Source organism: Rana temporaria, chromosome 3 (assembly GCF_905171775.1).
Source record: "Rana temporaria chromosome 3, aRanTem1.1, whole genome shotgun sequence".
Taxonomy (NCBI): Eukaryota; Metazoa; Chordata; class Amphibia; order Anura; family Ranidae; genus Rana; species Rana temporaria.
In genome coordinates, this window is record NC_053491.1 from 534,681 (window position 1) to 552,886 (window position 18,206).

Sequence of the window (18,206 nt, forward strand, 5' to 3'; positions counted from 1 at the left end):
TTCATCAGTGTCTAAAATACGGAGAGCCGGTCTTCATCGGTGTCTAAAATACGGAGAGCCGGTCTTCATCAGTGTATAAACTACGGAGAGCCGGTCTTCATCAGTGTCTAAAATACGGAGAGCCGGTCTTCATCAGTGTCTAAAATACGGAGAGCCGGTCTTCATCAGTGTCTAAAATACGGAGAGCCGGTCTTCATCAGTGTCTAAAATACGGAGAGCCGGTCTTCATCAGTGTCTAAAATACGGAGAGCCGGTCTTCATCAGTGTCAAATACGGAGAGCCGGTCTTCATCAGTGTCTAAAATACGGAGAGCCGGTCTTCATCAGTGTCTAAAATACGGAGAGCCGGTCTTCATCAGTGTCTAAAATACGGAGAGCCGGTCTTCATCAGTGTCTAAAATACGGAGAGCCGGTCTTCATCAGTGTCTAAAATACGGAGAGCCGGTCTTCATCAGTGTCTAAAATACGGAGAGCCGGTCTTCATCAGTGTCTAAAATACGGAGAGCCGGTCTTCATCAGTGTCTAAAATACGGAGAGCCGGTCTTCATCAGTGTCTAAAATACGGAGAGCCGGTCTTCATCAGTGTCTAAAATACGGAGAGCCGGTCTTCATCAGTGTCTAAAATACGGAGAGCCGGTCTTCATCAGTGTCTAAAATACGGAGAGCCGGTCTTCATCGGTGTCTAAAATACGGAGAGCCGGTCTTCATCGGTGTCTAAAATACGGAGAGCCGGTCTTCATCAGTGTCTAAAATACGGAGAGCCGGTCTTCATCAGTGTCTAAAATACGGAGAGCCGGTCTTCATCAGTGTCTAAAATACGGAGAGCCGGTCTTCATCAGTGTCTAAAATACGGAGAGCCGGTCTTCATCAGTGTCTAAAATACGGAGAGCCGGTCTTCATCGGTGTCTAAAATACGGAGAGCCGGTCTTCATCAGTGTGTAGAATACGGAGAGCCGGTCTTCATCAGTGTCTAAAATACGGAGAGCCGGTCTTCATCAGTGTCTAAAATACGGAGAGCCGGTCTTCATCAGTGTCTAAAATACGGAGAGCCGGTCTTCATCAGTGTCTAAAATACGGAGAGCCGGTCTTCATCAGTGTCTAAAATACGGAGAGCCGGTCTTCATCAGTGTCTAAAATACGGAGAGCCGGTCTTCATCAGTGTCTAAAATACGGAGAGCCGGTCTTCATCAGTGTCTAAAATACGGAGAGCCGGTCTTCATCAGTGTCTAAAATACGGAGAGCCGGTCTTCATCAGTGTCTAAAATACGGAGAGCCGGTCTTCATCAGTGTCTAAAATACGGAGAGCCGGTCTTCATCAGTGTCTAAAATACGGAGAGCCGGTCTTCATCAGTGTCTAAAATACGGAGAGCCGGTCTTCATCGGTGTCTAAAATACGGAGAGCCGGTCTTCATCGGTGTCTAAAATACGGAGAGCCGGTCTTCATCGGTGTCTAAAATACGGAGAGCCGGTCTTCATCGGTGTCTAAAATACGGAGAGCCGGTCTTCATCGGTGTCTAAAATACGGAGAGCCGGTCTTCATCGGTGTCTAAAATACGGAGAGCCGGTCTTCATCGGTGTCTAAAATACGGAGAGCCGGTCTTCATCGGTGTCTAAAATACGGAGAGCCGGTCTTCATCGGTGTCTAAAATACGGAGAGCCGGTCTTCATCAGTGTCTAAAATACGGAGAGCCGGTCTTCATCGGTGTCTAAAATACGGAGAGCCGGTCTTCATCGGTGTCTAAAATACGGAGAGCCGGTCTTCATCGGTGTCTAAAATACGGAGAGCCGGTCTTCATCGGTGTCTAAAATACGGAGAGCCGGTCTTCATCGGTGTCTAAAATACGGAGAGCCGGTCTTCATCAGTGTCTAAAATACGGAGAGCCGGTCTTCATCAGTGTCTAAAATACGGAGAGCCGGTCTTCATCAGTGTCTAAAATACGGAGAGCCGGTCTTCATCAGTGTCTAAAATACGGAGAGCCGGTCTTCATCAGTGTCTAAAATACGGAGAGCCGGTCTTCATCAGTGTCTAAAATACGGAGAGCCGGGTCTTCATCAGTGTCTAAAATACGGAGAGCCGGTCTTCATCAGTGTCTAAAATACGGAGAGCCGGTCTTCATCAGTGTCTAAAATACGGAGAGCCGGTCTTCATCAGTGTCTAAAATACGGAGAGCCGGTCTTCATCAGTGTGTAGAATACGGAGAGCCGGTCTTCATCAGTGTCTAAAATACGGAGAGCCGGTCTTCATCAGTGTCTAAAATACGGAGAGCCGGTCTTCATCAGTGTCTAAAATACGGAGAGCCGGTCTTCATCAGTGTCTAAAATACGGAGAGCCGGTCTTCATCAGTGTCTAAAATACGGAGAGCCGGTCTTCATCAGTGTCTAAAATACGGAGAGCCGGTCTTCATCAGTGTCTAAAATACGGAGAGCCGGTCTTCATCAGTGTCTAAAATACGGAGAGCCGGTCTTCATCAGTGTCTAAAATACGGAGAGCCGGTCTTCATCAGTGTCTAAAATACGGAGAGCCGGTCTTCATCAGTGTCTAAAATACGGAGAGCCGGTCTTCATCAGTGTCTAAAATACGGAGAGCCGGTCTTCATCAGTGTCTAAAATACGGAGAGCCGGTCTTCATCAGTGTCTAAAATACGGAGAGCCGGTCTTCATCAGTGTCTAAAATACGGAGAGCCGGTCTTCATCGGTGTCTAAAATACGGAGAGCCGGTCTTCATCGGTGTCTAAAATACGGAGAGCCGGTCTTCATCGGTGTCTAAAATACGGAGAGCCGGTCTTCATCAGTGTGTAGAATACGGAGAGCCGGTCTTCATCAGTGTCTAAAATACGGAGAGCCGGTCTTCATCAGTGTCTAAAATACGGAGAGCCGGTCTTCATCAGTGTCTAAAATACGGAGAGCCGGTCTTCATCAGTGTCTAAAATACGGAGAGCCGGTCTTCATCAGTGTCTAAAATACGGAGAGCCGGTCTTCATCAGTGTCTAAAATACGGAGAGCCGGTCTTCATCAGTGTCTAAAATACGGAGAGCCGGTCTTCATCAGTGTCTAAAATACGGAGAGCCGGTCTTCATCAGTGTCTAAAATACGGAGAGCCGGTCTTCATCAGTGTCTAAAATACGGAGAGCCGGTCTTCATCAGTGTCTAAAATACGGAGAGCCGGTCTTCATCAGTGTCTAAAATACGGAGAGCTGGTCTTCATCAGTGTCTAAAATACGGAGAGCCGGTCTTCATCAGTGTCTAAAATACGGAGAGCCGGTCTTCATCAGTGTCTAGAATACGGAGAGCCGGTCTTCATCAGTTTCTAAAATACGGAGAGCCGGTCTTCATCAGTGTCTAAAATACGGAGAGCCGGTCTTCATCAGTGTCTAGAATACGGAGAGCCGGTCTTCATCAGTGTCTAAAATACGGAGAGCCGGTCTTCATCAGTGTGTAGAATACGGAGAGCCGGTCTTCATCAGTGTCTAAAATACGGAGAGCCGGTCTTCATCAGTGTCTAAAATACGACTAAAACTAAAATTCCCACTGGTCTTTATACAATTGTTCCCCAATGGAAGATTTCCCCTCACTTCCTGTTCCTGTGACAACCACAAACAATGCTCCCCAAAACCAATTGTGAGCATGAACCCCCCCAACAGGGACACAAGAAACAATGAAAACCTGACAGAGGTGCCAACACTTCCCTACCATACGGAAAAGCTCCAATGAGCAGGGCCCTCCGATTCCTCCTGTATTGTGACTCCCTATAAATCCTGTATAATAATAATAATATATAAAGTCACTAAATGAACAAATTGTAGAACATTGTATTATCTCATACAGTGACACAGCCCAGCCCCCCGTCACTGGGCTCTCCATAGTGACACAGCCCAGCCCCCCATCACTGGGCTCTCCATAGTGACACAGCCCAGCCCCCCATCACTGGGCTCTCCATAGTGACACAGCCCAGCCCCCCGTCACTGGGAGCTCCATAGTGACACAGCCCAGCCCCCCATCACTGGGAGCTCCATAGTGACACAGCCCAGCCCCCCGTCACTGGGCTCTCCATAGTGACACAGCCCAGCCCCCCATCACTGGGAGCTCCATAGTGACACAGCCCAGCCCCCCATCACTGGGCTCTCCATAGTGACACAGCCCAGCCCCCCGTCACTGGGCTCTCCATAGTGACACAGCCCAGCCCCCCGTCACTGGGAGCTCCATAGTGACACAGCCCAGCCCCCCGTCACTGGGCTCTCCATAGTGACACAGCCCAGCCCCCCGTCACTGGGAGCTCCATAGTGACACAGCCCAGCCCCCCATCACTGGGCTCTCCATAGTGACACAGCCCAGCCCCCCGTCACTGGGAGCTCCATAGTGACACAGCCCAGCCCCCCGTCACTGGGCTCTCCATAGTGACACAGCCCAGCCCCCCGTCACTGGGCTCTCCATAGTGACACAGCCCAGCCCCCCGTCACTGAACTCTCCATAGTGACACAGCCCAGCCCCCCGTCACTGGGCTCTCCATAGTGACACAGCCCAGCCCCCCGTCACTGGGAGCTCCATAGTGACACAGCCCAGCCCCCCGTCACTGGGATCTCCATAGTGACACAGCCCAGCCCCCCATCACTGGGATCTCCATAGTGACACAGCCCAGCCCCCCATCACTGGGAGCTCCATAGTGACACAGCCCAGCCCCCCATCACTGGGCTCTCCATAGTGACACAGCCCAGCCCCCCGTCACTGGGCTCTCCATAGTGACACAGCCCAGCCCCCCGTCACTGGGCTCTCCATAGTGACACAGCCCAGCCCCCCATCACTGGGCTCTCCATAGTGACACAGCCCAGCCCCCCATCACTGGGCTCTCCATAGTGACACAGCCCAGCCCCCCGTCACTGGGAGCTCCATAGTGACACAGCCCAGCCCCCCATCACTGGGCTCTCCATAGTGACACAGCCCAGCCCCCCGTCACTGGGCTCTCCATAGTGACACAGCCCAGCCCCCCATCACTGGGCTCTCCATAGTGACACAGCCCAGCCCCCCATCACTGGGCTCTCCATAGTGACACAGCCCAGCCCCCCGTCACTGGGAGCTCCATAGTGACACAGCCCAGCCCCCCATCACTGGGCTCTCCATAGTGACACAGCCCAGCCCCCCGTCACTGGGCTCTCCATAGTGACACAGCCCAGCCCCCCATCACTGGGAGCTCCATAGTGACACAGCCCAGCCCCCCGTCACTGGGAGCTCCATAGTGACACAGCCCAGCCCCCCATCACTGGGCTCTCCATAGTGACACAGCCCAGCCCCCCGTCACTGGGAGCTCCATAGTGACACAGCCCAGCCCCCCCGTCACTGGGATCTCCATAGTGACACAGCCCAGCCCCCCGTCACTGGGAGCTCCATAGTGACACAGCCCAGCCCCCCGTCACTGGGCTCTCCATAGTGACACAGCCCAGCCCCCCGTCACTGGGCGCTCCATAGTGACACAGCCCAGCCCCCCGTCACTGGGAGCTCCATAGTGACACAGCCCAGCCCCCCATCACTGGGCTCTCCATAGTGACACAGCCCAGCCCCCCGTCACTGGGAGCTCCATAGTGACACAGCCCAGCCCCCCCTCACTGGGCCCTCCATAGTGACACAGCCCAGCCCCCCGTCACTGGGAGCTCCATAGTGACACAGCCCAGCCCCCCGTCACTGGGAGCTCCATAGTGACACAGCCCAGCCCCCCCGTCACTGGGATCTCCATAGTGACACAGCCCAGCCCCCCGTCACTGGGAGCTCCATAGTGACACAGCCCAGCCCCCCATCACTGGGCTCTCCATAGTGACACAGCCCAGCCCCCCGTCACTGGGCTCACCATAGTGACACAGCCCAGCCCCCCGTCACTGGGCTCTCCATAGTGACACAGCCCAGCCCCCCATCACTGGGCTCTCCATAGTGACACAGCCCAGCCCCCCATCACTGGGCTCTCCATAGTGACACAGCCCAGCCCCCCATCACTGGGCTCTCCATAGTGACACAGCCCAGCCCCCCGTCACTGGGAGCTCCATAGTGACACAGCCCAGCCCCCCGTCACTGGGATCTCCATAGTGACACAGCCCAGCCCCCCGTCACTGGGAGCTCCATAGTGACACAGCCCAGCCCCCCATCACTGGGCGCTCCATAGTGACACAGCCCAGCCCCCCGTCACTGGGCTCTCCATAGTGACACAGCCCAGCCCCCCATCACTGGACACTCCATAGTGACACAGCCCAGCCCCCCGTCACTGGGCTCTCCATAGTGACACAGCCCAGCCCCCCATCACTGGGCTCTCCATAGTGACACAGCCCAGCCCCCCATCACTGGGCTCTCCATAGTGACACAGCCCAGCCCCCCATCACTGGGCTCTCCATAGTGACACAGCCCAGCCCCCATCACTGGGCGCTCCATAGTGACACAGCCCAGCCCCCCGTCACTGGGCTCTCCATAGTGACACAGCCCAGCCCCCCGTCACTGGGCTCTACATAGTGACACAGCCCAGCCCCCCATCACTGGGAGCTCCATAGTGACACAGCCCAGCCCCCATCACTGGGCACTCCATAGTGACACAGCCCAGCCCCCCGTCACTGGGCTCTCCATAGTGACACAGCCCAGCCCCCCGTCACTGGGCTCTCCATAGTGACACAGCCCATCCCCCCATCACTGGACACTCCATAGTGACACAGCCCAGCCCCCCATCACTGGACACTCCATAGTGACACAGCCCAGCCCCCCGTCACTGGGCGCTCCATAGTGACACAGCCCATCCCCCCATCACTGGACACTCCATAGTGACACAGCCCAGCCCCCCGTCACTGGGCGCTCCATAGTGACACAGCCAAGCCCCCCATCACTGGGCGCTCCATAGTGACACAGCCAAGCCCCCCGTCACTGGTCTCTCCATAGTGACACAGCCCAGCCCCCGTCACTGGGCGCTCCATAGTGACACAGCCCAGCCCCCGTCACTGGGAGCTCCATAGTGACACAGCCCAGCCCCCCGTCACTGGGCGCTCCATAGTGACACAGCCCATCCCCCCGTCACTGGGCTCACCATAGTGACACAGCCCAGCCCCCCGTCACTGGGCTCTCCATAGTGACACAGCCCAGCCCCCCATCACTGGGAGCTCTATAGTGACACAGCCCAGCCCCCCGTCACTGGGCTCTCCATAGTGACACAACCCAGCCCCCCGTCACTGGGCTCTCCATAGTGACACAGCCCAGCCCCCCGTCACTGGGAGCTCCATAGTGACACAGCCCAGCCCCCCATCACTGGGCTCTCCATAGTGACACAGTCCAGCCCCCCATCACTGGGAGCTCCATAGTGACACAGCCCAGCCCCCCATCACTGGGCTCTCCATAGTGACACAGTCCAGCCCCCCATCACTGGGAGCTCCATAGTGACACAGCCCAGCCCCCCATCACTGGGAGCTCCATAGTGACACAGCCCAGCCCCCCGTCACTGGGCTCTCCATAGTGACACAGCCCAGCCCCCCATCACTGGGCTCTCCATAGTGACACAGCCCATCCCCCCATCACTGGACACTCCATAGTGACACAGAACAGCCCCCCCATCACTGGGCTCTCCATAGTGACACAGCCCAGCCCCCCATCACTGGGCTCTCCATAGTGACACAGCCCAGCCCCCCATCACTGGGCCCTCCATAGTGACACAGCCCAGCCCCCCATCACTGGGCGCTCCATAGTGTGACAGCCCAGCCCCCCGTCACTGGGAGCTCCATAGTGACACAGCCCAGCCCCCCATCACTGGGCTCTCCATAGTGACACAGCCCAGCCCCCCGTCACTGGGCTCTCCATAGTGACACAGCCCAGCCCCCCCGTCACTGGGCTCTCCATAGTGACACAGCCCAGCCCCCCGTCACTGGGCGCTCCATAGTGACACAGCCCAGCCCCCCATCACTGGGCGCTCCATAGTGACACAGCCCAGCCCCCCATCACTGGGCACTCCATAGTGACACAGCCCATCCCCCCATCACTGGACACTCCATAGTGACACAGCCCAGCCCCCCGTCACTGGGCGCTCCATAGTGTGACAGCCCAGCCCCCCGTCACTGGGAGCTCCATAGTGACACAGCCCAGCCCCCCATCACTGGGCTCTCCATAGTGACACAGCCCAGCCCCCCGTCACTGGGCTCTCCATAGTGACACAGCCCAGCCCCCCCGTCACTGGGCTCTCCATAGTGACACAGCCCAGCCCCCCGTCACTGGGCGCTCCATAGTGACACAGCCCAGCCCCCCATCACTGGGCGCTCCATAGTGACACAGCCCAGCCCCCCATCACTGGGCACTCCATAGTGACACAGCCCATCCCCCCATCACTGGACACTCCATAGTGACACAGCCCAGCCCCCCGTCACTGGGCGCTCCATAGTGACACAGCCCATCCCCCCGTCACTGGGCTCTCCATAGTGACACAGCCCAGCCCCCGTCACTGGGCGCTCCATAGTGACACAGCCCAGCCCCCCATCACTGGGAGCTCCATAGTGACACAGCCCAGCCCCCCGTCACTGGGCTCTCCATAGTGACACAGCCCAGCCCCCCGTCACTGGGAGCTCCATAGTGACACAGCCCAGCCCCCCATCACTGGGCGCTCCATAGTGACACAGCCCAGCCCCCCGTCACTGGGCTCTCCATAGTGACACAGCCCAGCCCCCCGTCACTGGGAGCTCCATAGTGACACAGCCCAGCCCCCCGTCACTGGGCGCTCCATAGTGACACAGCCCAGCCCCCCGTCACTGGGCGCTCCATAGTGACACAGCCCAGCCCCCCGTCACTGGGCGCTCCATAGTGACACAGCCCAGCCCCCCATCACTGGGCTCTCCATAGTGACACAGCCCAGCCCCCCGTAACACGTATGTCCGCTGCATGTCCTTGTATGGCCCCTACAGGTACTCTGCCGCGGGCTCTGGCCCCTGTCACTCTGCCACGTCACTCTGCAGCGGGCATCACCTCTCCATAGATTTGGGTAAATAAATTGACTTTTTATTGAATTTCTCCATTGATTGGTTGGGTGGATTGCAGGATTCTTTCCTTCCTGGCTTCCTCTACCATAGGATGGTGAATATTCACCTCTGGCCAATCAGCAATGAGGGGTGTAAATGAAGCTCCTCTGATGGTCATACACAGGAGAGGCCAGCAATGTCCTCCTTTATCCCGCTGGTATCAAAGGACTCCGTATTTCCCTGGAGGGCGGGAAAGGACCCCACCTGGAGGCAAACAACAAGCTTTGGACATGGGGGGGGGGGGGCAGTTAATGAGTTCCCTGATTGACTTGGGAATAGGAGGGAATGGTTGCACTGTCATGGTAATCCACTGCAAATCACAACCTATTGAGAACAGGAAATAGTCCTGAAGAGGAATGACAATGGAAATCATCCCACAGGTGAATGGGGCTGCAGGTGGAGTCTCTCTGCTGGAAGGGGAACGTGTGGCTCTGTGAGTGGAGGAGTCCCACCAAATCCCGACCTTATGAGATGGGAAAGAGGGACACCTATCAGTTCACAGTCGCCAATCACTGCACTCTGATTGGTTGCTGGCACCAGAATACATTACTCTAAGGGTTGTGGTGACAACGCTGCACTTTTAGGGCCCCCCGAATGACACAAGATCCCCGTCACTTCCTACTTCTACCAAATGCTAAATTTGCGTCTGTGTGAAAGGCGTCTGAAGGCTTCATGGACACGGGACGTTCGCCCGTCTCTTCCGGCAGCAGCACTTCCACAAAAAAAATGACGGACGCTTGTAAATGTGTGTAAAGAGCTTTAGGTGAGGCAAGTGCTTGGGCATTAATTTCATTGGCCAGAATTATAATTTATTTTGGCCATTGAAATTAATTAACACTCAAATGCTAAAAACACCCAACGTGCGTTAAGATTAAGCGTTTTTTATGCCAAAACACTGCTGTTCACGGATGCATTGGCCGAGTTTTTCTTTCTGCCTCTAAACTCCTATGTATGAATGAACGCGTAGCATATGAAGGTGTAGTGTATGGAGACGTACTGTATGGACGCGTGGGGGGCATAGCGTATGGAGGCGTAGCGTACGGACATGTAGCTTAGAGAGGTGTAGCGTATAGAAGCGTAGCTTAAGGAGGCGTAAAGTAGGGAGGCGTAGGGTTTGAACTTGTAGGGTAGGGACGTGTAGGGTAGGGAAGCGTAGCATATTGAGGCATAGCATGAACGTGTAGGGTTTGGACGTGTAGTATAGGGAGGCGTAGTGTATATTGGTATACCTTTAGTAGGCGTAGGGTTTGGACGTGTAGGGAGGCGTAGCGTATAGAGGCATAGCGTGGACGTGTAGAGTAGGGAGGCGTAGGGTTTGGATGTGTAGTATAGGGAGGCGTAGCGTATAGAGGCGTAGCTTAAGGAGGCGTAGGGTTTGGACGTGTAGGGTAGGGAGGCGTAGTGTATAGAGGCATAGCGTGGACGTGTAGAGTAAGGAGGCGTAGGGTTTGGACGTGTAGGGTAGGGAGGCGTAGTGTATAGAGGCATAGCGTGGACGTGTAGAGTAAGGAGGCGTAGGGTTTGGACGTGTAGGGTAGGGAGGCGTAGCGTATTGAGGCATAGAGTGGACGTGTAAGGTTTGGACATGTAGGGTAGGGAGGTGTAGCGTACTGAGGCATAGCGTGGACGTGTAAGATTTGGACATGTAGGGTAGGGCGGTGTAGGGTAGGGAGGCGTAGTGTATTGAGACATAGTTTGGACGTGTAGGGTTTTGGACATGTAGGGTAGGGAGGTGTAGTATAGGGAGGTGTAGCGTATTGAGGCATAGTGTGGAGGTGTAAGGTTTGGACATGTAGGGTAGGGCAGTGTAGGGTAGGGACGTGTAGGGTAGGGAGGCGTATCGTATTGAGGCATAGTGTGGAGGTGTAAGGTTTGGACATGTAGGGGGCGGTGGACACGTTTATGTTTCACCTGTGGTGCTTATATTGGTCCAGCAGCACACCAACACCTTTTCAGCCATTGTGCTTCATGCTGGGTGTTTGGTGTGCTCCTGTACCTTTAAGAAGGGGTGGCTCCCCTTCAGTCCACATGCCCCCATCTATCCATTAAAATGCATGTGCCTCCAGTGTGGGGACGCTCATTGTTTAGTGTTAGGACCACAGATTACAGAGTGCCTTGTCGCGGCTCTGTGGCTCACGCATGCGTTTGCAAATGCGTGCGGACAAAACCTCTGTTTTTAACACATACTATTAGACAGGTTAATTGGTTGTTCTGCAAGCTGGTCGGTAAGTAGGCTTGGTTTTACCCTGGGCATTCCCCAGGTTTTGTTGTTATAGGGACGTGTAGGATAGGGAGGCGTAGCGTATTGAGGCAAAGCGTGGACGTGTAAGGTTTGGACATGTAGGGTAGGGACGTGTAGGGTAAGGATAAGGGTGGGGACGTGTAGGGTGGGGACGTGTAGGGTGGGGAGGCGTAGCGTATTGAGGCATAGCGTGGACGTGTAAGGTTTGGACATGTTGGGTAGGGAGGTGTGGTATAGGGAGGTGTGGTATAGGGAGGTGTAGAGTATTGAGGCATAGCGTGGACGTGCAAGGTTTGGACATGTAGGGTAGGGAGGTGTGGTATAGGGAGGTGTAGCGTATTGAGGCATAGCGTGGACGTATAGGGTTTTGGACATGTAGGGTAGGGAGGTGTAGTATAGGGAGGCGTAGCGTATTGAGGCATAGCGTGAACGTGTAGGGTTTGGACATGTAGGGTAGGGAGGTGTAGGGTAGGGAGGCATAGCGTATTGAGGCATAGTGTGGACATGTAGGGTTTGGACGTGTAGGGTAGGGAGGTGTAGGGTAGGGAGGCGTAGTATATTGAGGCATAGCATGGATGTGTAAGGTTTGGACATGTAGGGTAGGGACAAGTAGGGTAGGGAGGCGTAGCGTAGCGTATTAAGGCATAGCGTGGACGTGTAAGGTTTGGACATGTAGGGTAGGGAGGCGTAGCATATTGAGCCATAGTGTGGGCATGTAGGGTTTGGACATGTTGGGTAGGGAGGTGTAGTATAGGGAGGCGTAGCGTATTGAGGCATAGTGTGGGCATGTAGGGTTTGGACGTGTAGGGTAGGGAGGTGTAGTATAGGGAGGCGTAGCGTATTGAGGCATAGTGTGGACGTGTAGGGTTTTGGACATGTAGGGTAGGGAGGTGTAGCGTATTGAGGCATAGTGTGGACGTGTAAGGTTTGGACATGTAGGGTAGGGCGGTGTAGGGTAGGGACGAGTAGGTTAGGGAGGCGTAGCGTATTAGGGCATAGTGTGGACGTGTAAAGTTTGGACGTGTAGGGTTTGGACATGTAGGGTAGGGACGAGTAGGGTAGGGAGGCGTAGCGTATTAGGGCATAGTGTGGACATGTAGGGTTTTGGACATGTAGGGTAGGGAGGCGTAGCGTATTAAGGCATACCGTGGACGTGTAAGGTTTGGACATGTAGGGTAGGGAGGTGTAGTATAGGGAGGCGTAGCGTATTGAGGCATAGTGTGGACGTGTAGGGTAGGGAGGTGTAGCGTATTGAGGCATAGCATGGACGTGTAAGGTTTGGACATGTAGGGTAGGGACGAGTAGGGTAGTGAGGCGTAGCGTAGCGTATTAAGGCATAGCGTGGACGTGTAAGGTTTGGACATGTAGGGTTTTGGACATGTAGGGTAGGGAGGTGTAGTATAGGGAGGCGTAGCGTATTGAGGCATAGCCTGGATGTGTAGAGCGTGGATGTGTAGGGTTTGAACGTGTAGGGTTTGGACGTGTAGGGTTTGGACGTGTAGGGTTTGGACGTGTAGGGTAGGGAGGTGTAGTATAGGGAGGCGTAGTGTATTGAGGCATAGTGTGGACGTGTAAAGTTTGGACGTGTAGGGTTTGGACATGTAGGGTAGGGACGAGTAGGGTAGGGAGGCGTAGCGTATTAGGGCATAGTGTGGACGTGTAGGGTTTTGGACATGTAGGGTAGGGAGGCATAGCGTATTAAGGCATACCGTGGACGTGTAAGGTTTGGACATGTAGGGTAGGGAGGTGTAGTATAGGGAGGCGTAGCGTATTGAGGCATAGTGTGGACGTGTAGGGTAGGGAGGTGTAGCGTATTGAGGCATAGCATGGACGTGTAAGGTTTGGACATATAGGGTTTGGACGTGTAGGGTAGGGAGGTGTAGTATAGGGAGGCGTAGTGTATTGAGGCATAGTGTGGACGTGTAAAGTTTGGACGTGTAGGGTTTGGACATGTAGGGTAGGGACGAGTAGGGTAGGGAGGCGTAGCGTATTAGGGCATAGTGTGGACGTGTAGGGTTTTGGACATGTAGGGTTTTGGACATGTAGGGTAGGGAGGTGTAGTATAGGGAGGCGTAGCATATTGAGGCATAGGGATTCACACAGCACCACTCCCCCCCCCCCCTCCCAGGAAAACGCGCTCCTTCATGGATTACAACGATCCGTGTGAATGAAACCAATCAGTGGATGTGAATTTCATTTATGAAATTGTATTAATTTCATAATGAAATGTTGATTGTCATTCAGAATGATGATTGCATTTGTCTTCATAGGATTTACCAAATGCAGCGAGTAGATTTTTCCTACAGAAATTTCCCCGTGTGTGTGCGGCTATAGAAATCTCCCCGTGTGTGTGCGGCTATAGAAATCTCCCCGTGTGTGTGCGGCTATAGAAATCTCCCCGTGTGTGTGCGGCTATAGAAATCTCCCCGTGTGTGTGCGGCTATAGAAATCTCCCCGTGTGTGTGCGGCTATAGAAATCTCCCCGTGTGTGTGCGGCTATAGAAATCTCCCCGTGTGTGTGCGGCTATAGAAATCTTCCCGTGTGTGTGCGGCTATAGAAATCTCCCCGTGTGTGTGCGGCTATAGAAATCTCCCCGTGTGTGTGTGGCTATACAGTGGGGGAGGAGAGGTGATGGATTTCCATGGAGGAGGACAGCAGATAATCACACAGAGATAAGGCAGTGCAGAGGTCAATGGGGGTCTTTCATCCAAACTAGTAGGGATTCTGCTCCCTGATTGTAGATGGATCTGTTCATCCCTCCATGGTGACCGTCAAAGCCCCCCCCCCCCCCTCCCGACCACCCACTATCATCACCTCTATTTTATTGCACTGCATTGCAATCCTGGCCTGAACACCTTATCTGTGTGCTGTCATTGATTTACCGCCCCGGCCTGTCCTGGAAGGGGGGGGGGGGGCACAGCCAATCACTGGTTTTATCAAAAGTGACACTAAACTACAGTCAGGTCCATAAATATTGGGACATGGACACAATTCTAATCTTTTTGGCTCTATTCGCCGCCACAATGGATTTGAAATGAAAGGGACAAGATGAGCTTCACCTCCAGACTTTCAGCTTTAATTTGAGGGAATTTACATCCAAATCAGGTGACCGGTGTCGGAATTACAACAGTTTGTATTTGTGCCTCCCACTTTTTAAGGGACCAAAAGTAATGGGACAATTGGCTGCTCAGCTGTTCCATGGCCAGGTGTGTGTTATTCCCTCATTATCCCATTTACAAGGAGCAGATAAAAGGCCCAGAGTTCATTTCAAGTGTGCTATTTGCATTTGGAATCTGTTGCTGTCAACTCTCAATATGAGATGCAAAGAGCTGTCACTATCAGTGAAGCAAGCCATCATTAGGATGAAAAAAGGAAACAAACCCATCAGAGAGATGGCAAAAACATTAGGTGTGGCCAAATCAACTGTTTGGAAGATCCTTAAAAAGAAAGAACGCAGCGGTGAGCTCAGCAACACCAAAAGGCCCGGAAGACCACGGAAAACAACTGTGGTGGGTGACGGAAGAATTCTTTCCCTGGTGAAGAAAACGCCCTTTACAACAGTTGGCCAGATGAAGAACACTCTCCAGGAGGGAGGTGTATGTGTGTCAAATTCACCAATCAAGAGAAGACTTCACCAGAGTGAATACAGAGGGGTCACCACAAGATGGAAACCATTGGGGAGCCTCAAAAACAGGAAGGCCACATTAGAGTTTGCCAAACAACATCTAAAAAAGCCTTCCCAGTTCTGGAAGAACATCCTATGGACAGATGAGACCGAGATCAACTTGTACCCGAGTGATGGGAAGAGAAGAGTATGGAGAAGGAAAGGAACTGCTCATGATCCAAAGCATACCACCTCATCTGTGAAGCATGGTGGTGGTGGTGTCATGGCGTGGGCATGTATGGCTGCCAATGGAACTGCTTCTCTTGTATTGATGATGTGACTGCTGAAAAAAGCAGCAGGATGAATTCTGAAGTGTTTCGGCAATATTATTATCGGCTCATATTCAGCCAAATGCTTCAGATCTCATTGGACGGCGCTTCACAGTGCACAGGGACAATGACCCGAAGCAAACTGCTAAAGAAACCAAAGAGTTTATTAAGGGAAAGAAGTGGAATGTTATGTAATGGCCAAGTCAATCACCTGACCTGAATCCGATCGAGCATTTCACTTGCTGAAGACAAAACTGAAGGGAAATGCCCCAAGAACAAGCAGGGACTGAAGACAGGAGAGGCCTGGCAGAATTGTGTCCATGTCCCAATATTTATGGACCTGACTGTATATCCATAGAATTCATCCACATAAAAGGAGATTGTACTGGAAATGGAGAGAGTACAAAGAAGGACAACAAAGCTAATAAAGGGTCTGGAGGAGGAATGGAGGATATTAGTGATGAGAAAAGGTTGTTCTCTCTGGAGAAGAGACGGGGGAGGGGAGATGATTTCACAAATACCGGACTGGTGACCCCACAATAGGGAGAGAACTTTTCCCCGGAAGGGAGTTTAATAAAACACGTGGCCACTCATTAAAATTAGAAGGAAAGAGATTTAACCTTAAACTACGTAGAGGGTTCTTTACTGTAAGAGCGGCAAGGATGTGGAATTCCCTTCCACAGGCGGTGGTCTCAGTGAGGGGGGTCGATTTCAAGAAACTATTAGATAATCACCTGAAGGACCACAACATTCATTGATATACAATGTAATACTGACATCCAATCACACACACAGGGTGGGGACTTTTTTTCATCCTCACCTTCTATGTAACTAAAACTGGAGAGTGTAAAATCTGATGCCGCTGTGCATGGCAGCCAATCGCTATTTACAGGTGTGTCCCGTGTACATCGTATTCTGTCCTTGCAGCAGAATAGTGCACTGGCTGGGGCTCCTGGGGGCCACAGATTCAGGTATGCTTTACGCTGTAGGCCCATATTCCCTGAGGTGGCACGTGCCCCTTATCACCCTGCTGCATCTGTTTTTAACACCTTCCCATCCGGCTTATACTAAAATGACAGCTGGGCGTTGCCTCTCCCATTCTGACTGGATGTCATTCGATGTCCTTCAGAATGAGGCGCTCGTTATCACCCCCCAGGGGAGCACCGCCATTGGGGGCACGGTGTGTCACTCAGACGCATGATGGAGGCTCTATACCATGTGATCAGCTGTGTCCAATCACAGAGTAAATAGGAAGTGCCGGTTATCAGCATTCCTCTCCTCACACTGACAGCACATGAGGAGAGCCGATAAGTCTCATGACAGCGATGCCTGCCAGTGCATGCCCATCAGTGCCGCTTATCAGTGCCAGTCAGTGCACCTTCATCAGCACCCATCATTGCCGCTTATCAGTGCCCATCATTGCTGCCTATCAGTGACAGTCAGTGCACCTTCATCAGCACCCATCATTGCTGCCTATCATTGCCCCCTATCAGTGAAGGAGAAAAAATAGGATTTTTGTACTCACCGTAAAATCCTTTTCTCTGTCATCCATGGACGGACAGCCTTCTCAAGTCTTGACATATGGGTTATGTTCTGTCTAATAGGAGAGGACTAGGCAGAACATGTTAGAAATGTAAATACATGTTACTTTAACAGAGTTGAACAGTCCCGCCCAGCCCAGGTGTCCGTCCCTCTGGTCATAGCCCCCTCACCGTGCAGTCAGCAACTCAGTTCGTCAAAAAGCAGTACAAACCTAAAAAGAAGGGGTGGGTGCTGTGTCCGTCCATGGACAACAGAGAAAAGGATTTTACGGTGAGTACAAAAATCCTATTTTCTCTTTTCATCCATGGATGGACACAGCCTTCTCTTGACATATGGGACCTCCCCAAGCAGTGTCAAAAAACGAGGGGTGGGAACAGCAATCAAATAACTAACTTCACCCCAAAATAAGCAGAGCTCCTCAACGGAGGAGGTGCAACCTCAAACGGCCGCCTGCAAAACCTTGCGGCCGAAGGAAGCATCAGAAGATGCACTCACCTCAACCTTGTAAAGTTTGAAGAAAGTGTGAACGGACGACCAAGTCGCCGCCTAACACACTTGTGAGATAGATGCTTGATGTCGGAAAACCCAGGAGGCACCAATTGCCCTGGACGAGGGCGCCGTAACGGGGAAGGGAGGTGCCCGCCCCTTAAGGGCGTAGGCCTGAATGACGGTCTGCCTGATCCACTGAGAAATGGTGGCTGACGAGACCGCCAGGCCCTTCTGCGGACCAGACACTGCCACAAAAAGCGAGTCTGACCTAAAAGGGGGTGGGGGGGGTGCTGTGTCCGTCCATGGACGACAGAGAAAAGGTTTGTAGGAGCCATAGTAGGCAGGTACACCCGCAGAGCACGTACCACGTCAAAGGTATGTAGCGCAGCCTCTCTGGGATGCAACGGCCAAGGTCACAAGGACGGAAGTACAATGTCCTCATTTAGGTGAAAAGCTGAAACCACCGTTGGAAGAAAAGGTTGCGGTCATAGCACCGCCTTATCCTTATGGAGGACCAAGTATGGTGACTTGCAACACAAGGCCGCCAACTCAGAAACCCGTCTGACAGATGTAATGGCCACTAGAAAGGCCACTTTCTGAGAAAGCGTTGAGGAATTTCTCTGATGTTCTCAAAAGGAGGTTCCTGAAGAGCCGAGAGCACCAGATTCTAATCCCATGGAGGAAGCGGTGGTCTGAATGGGGGGGGGGGTCACATGTTGAACCCCCTGTACAAACATACCCACCAGTGAATGGGTCGCCAAGAGACGTTGAAAGAAAACAGCCAAGGCTGAAATCTGTCCCTTAATGGTGCTTAAGGCAAGTCTCTGATCCACTCCGCGCTGTAAAAACAGCAGGACCCTGGAAATTGAATATGCCTGTGGGCGCCACTCCATCTCTTCGCACATAGATGTAGGCCTTCCAATGTGCGATGGTAGATCTTCTGAGAAGATTACTTTCGCGCCCTCAGCATGGTTGAGATGACC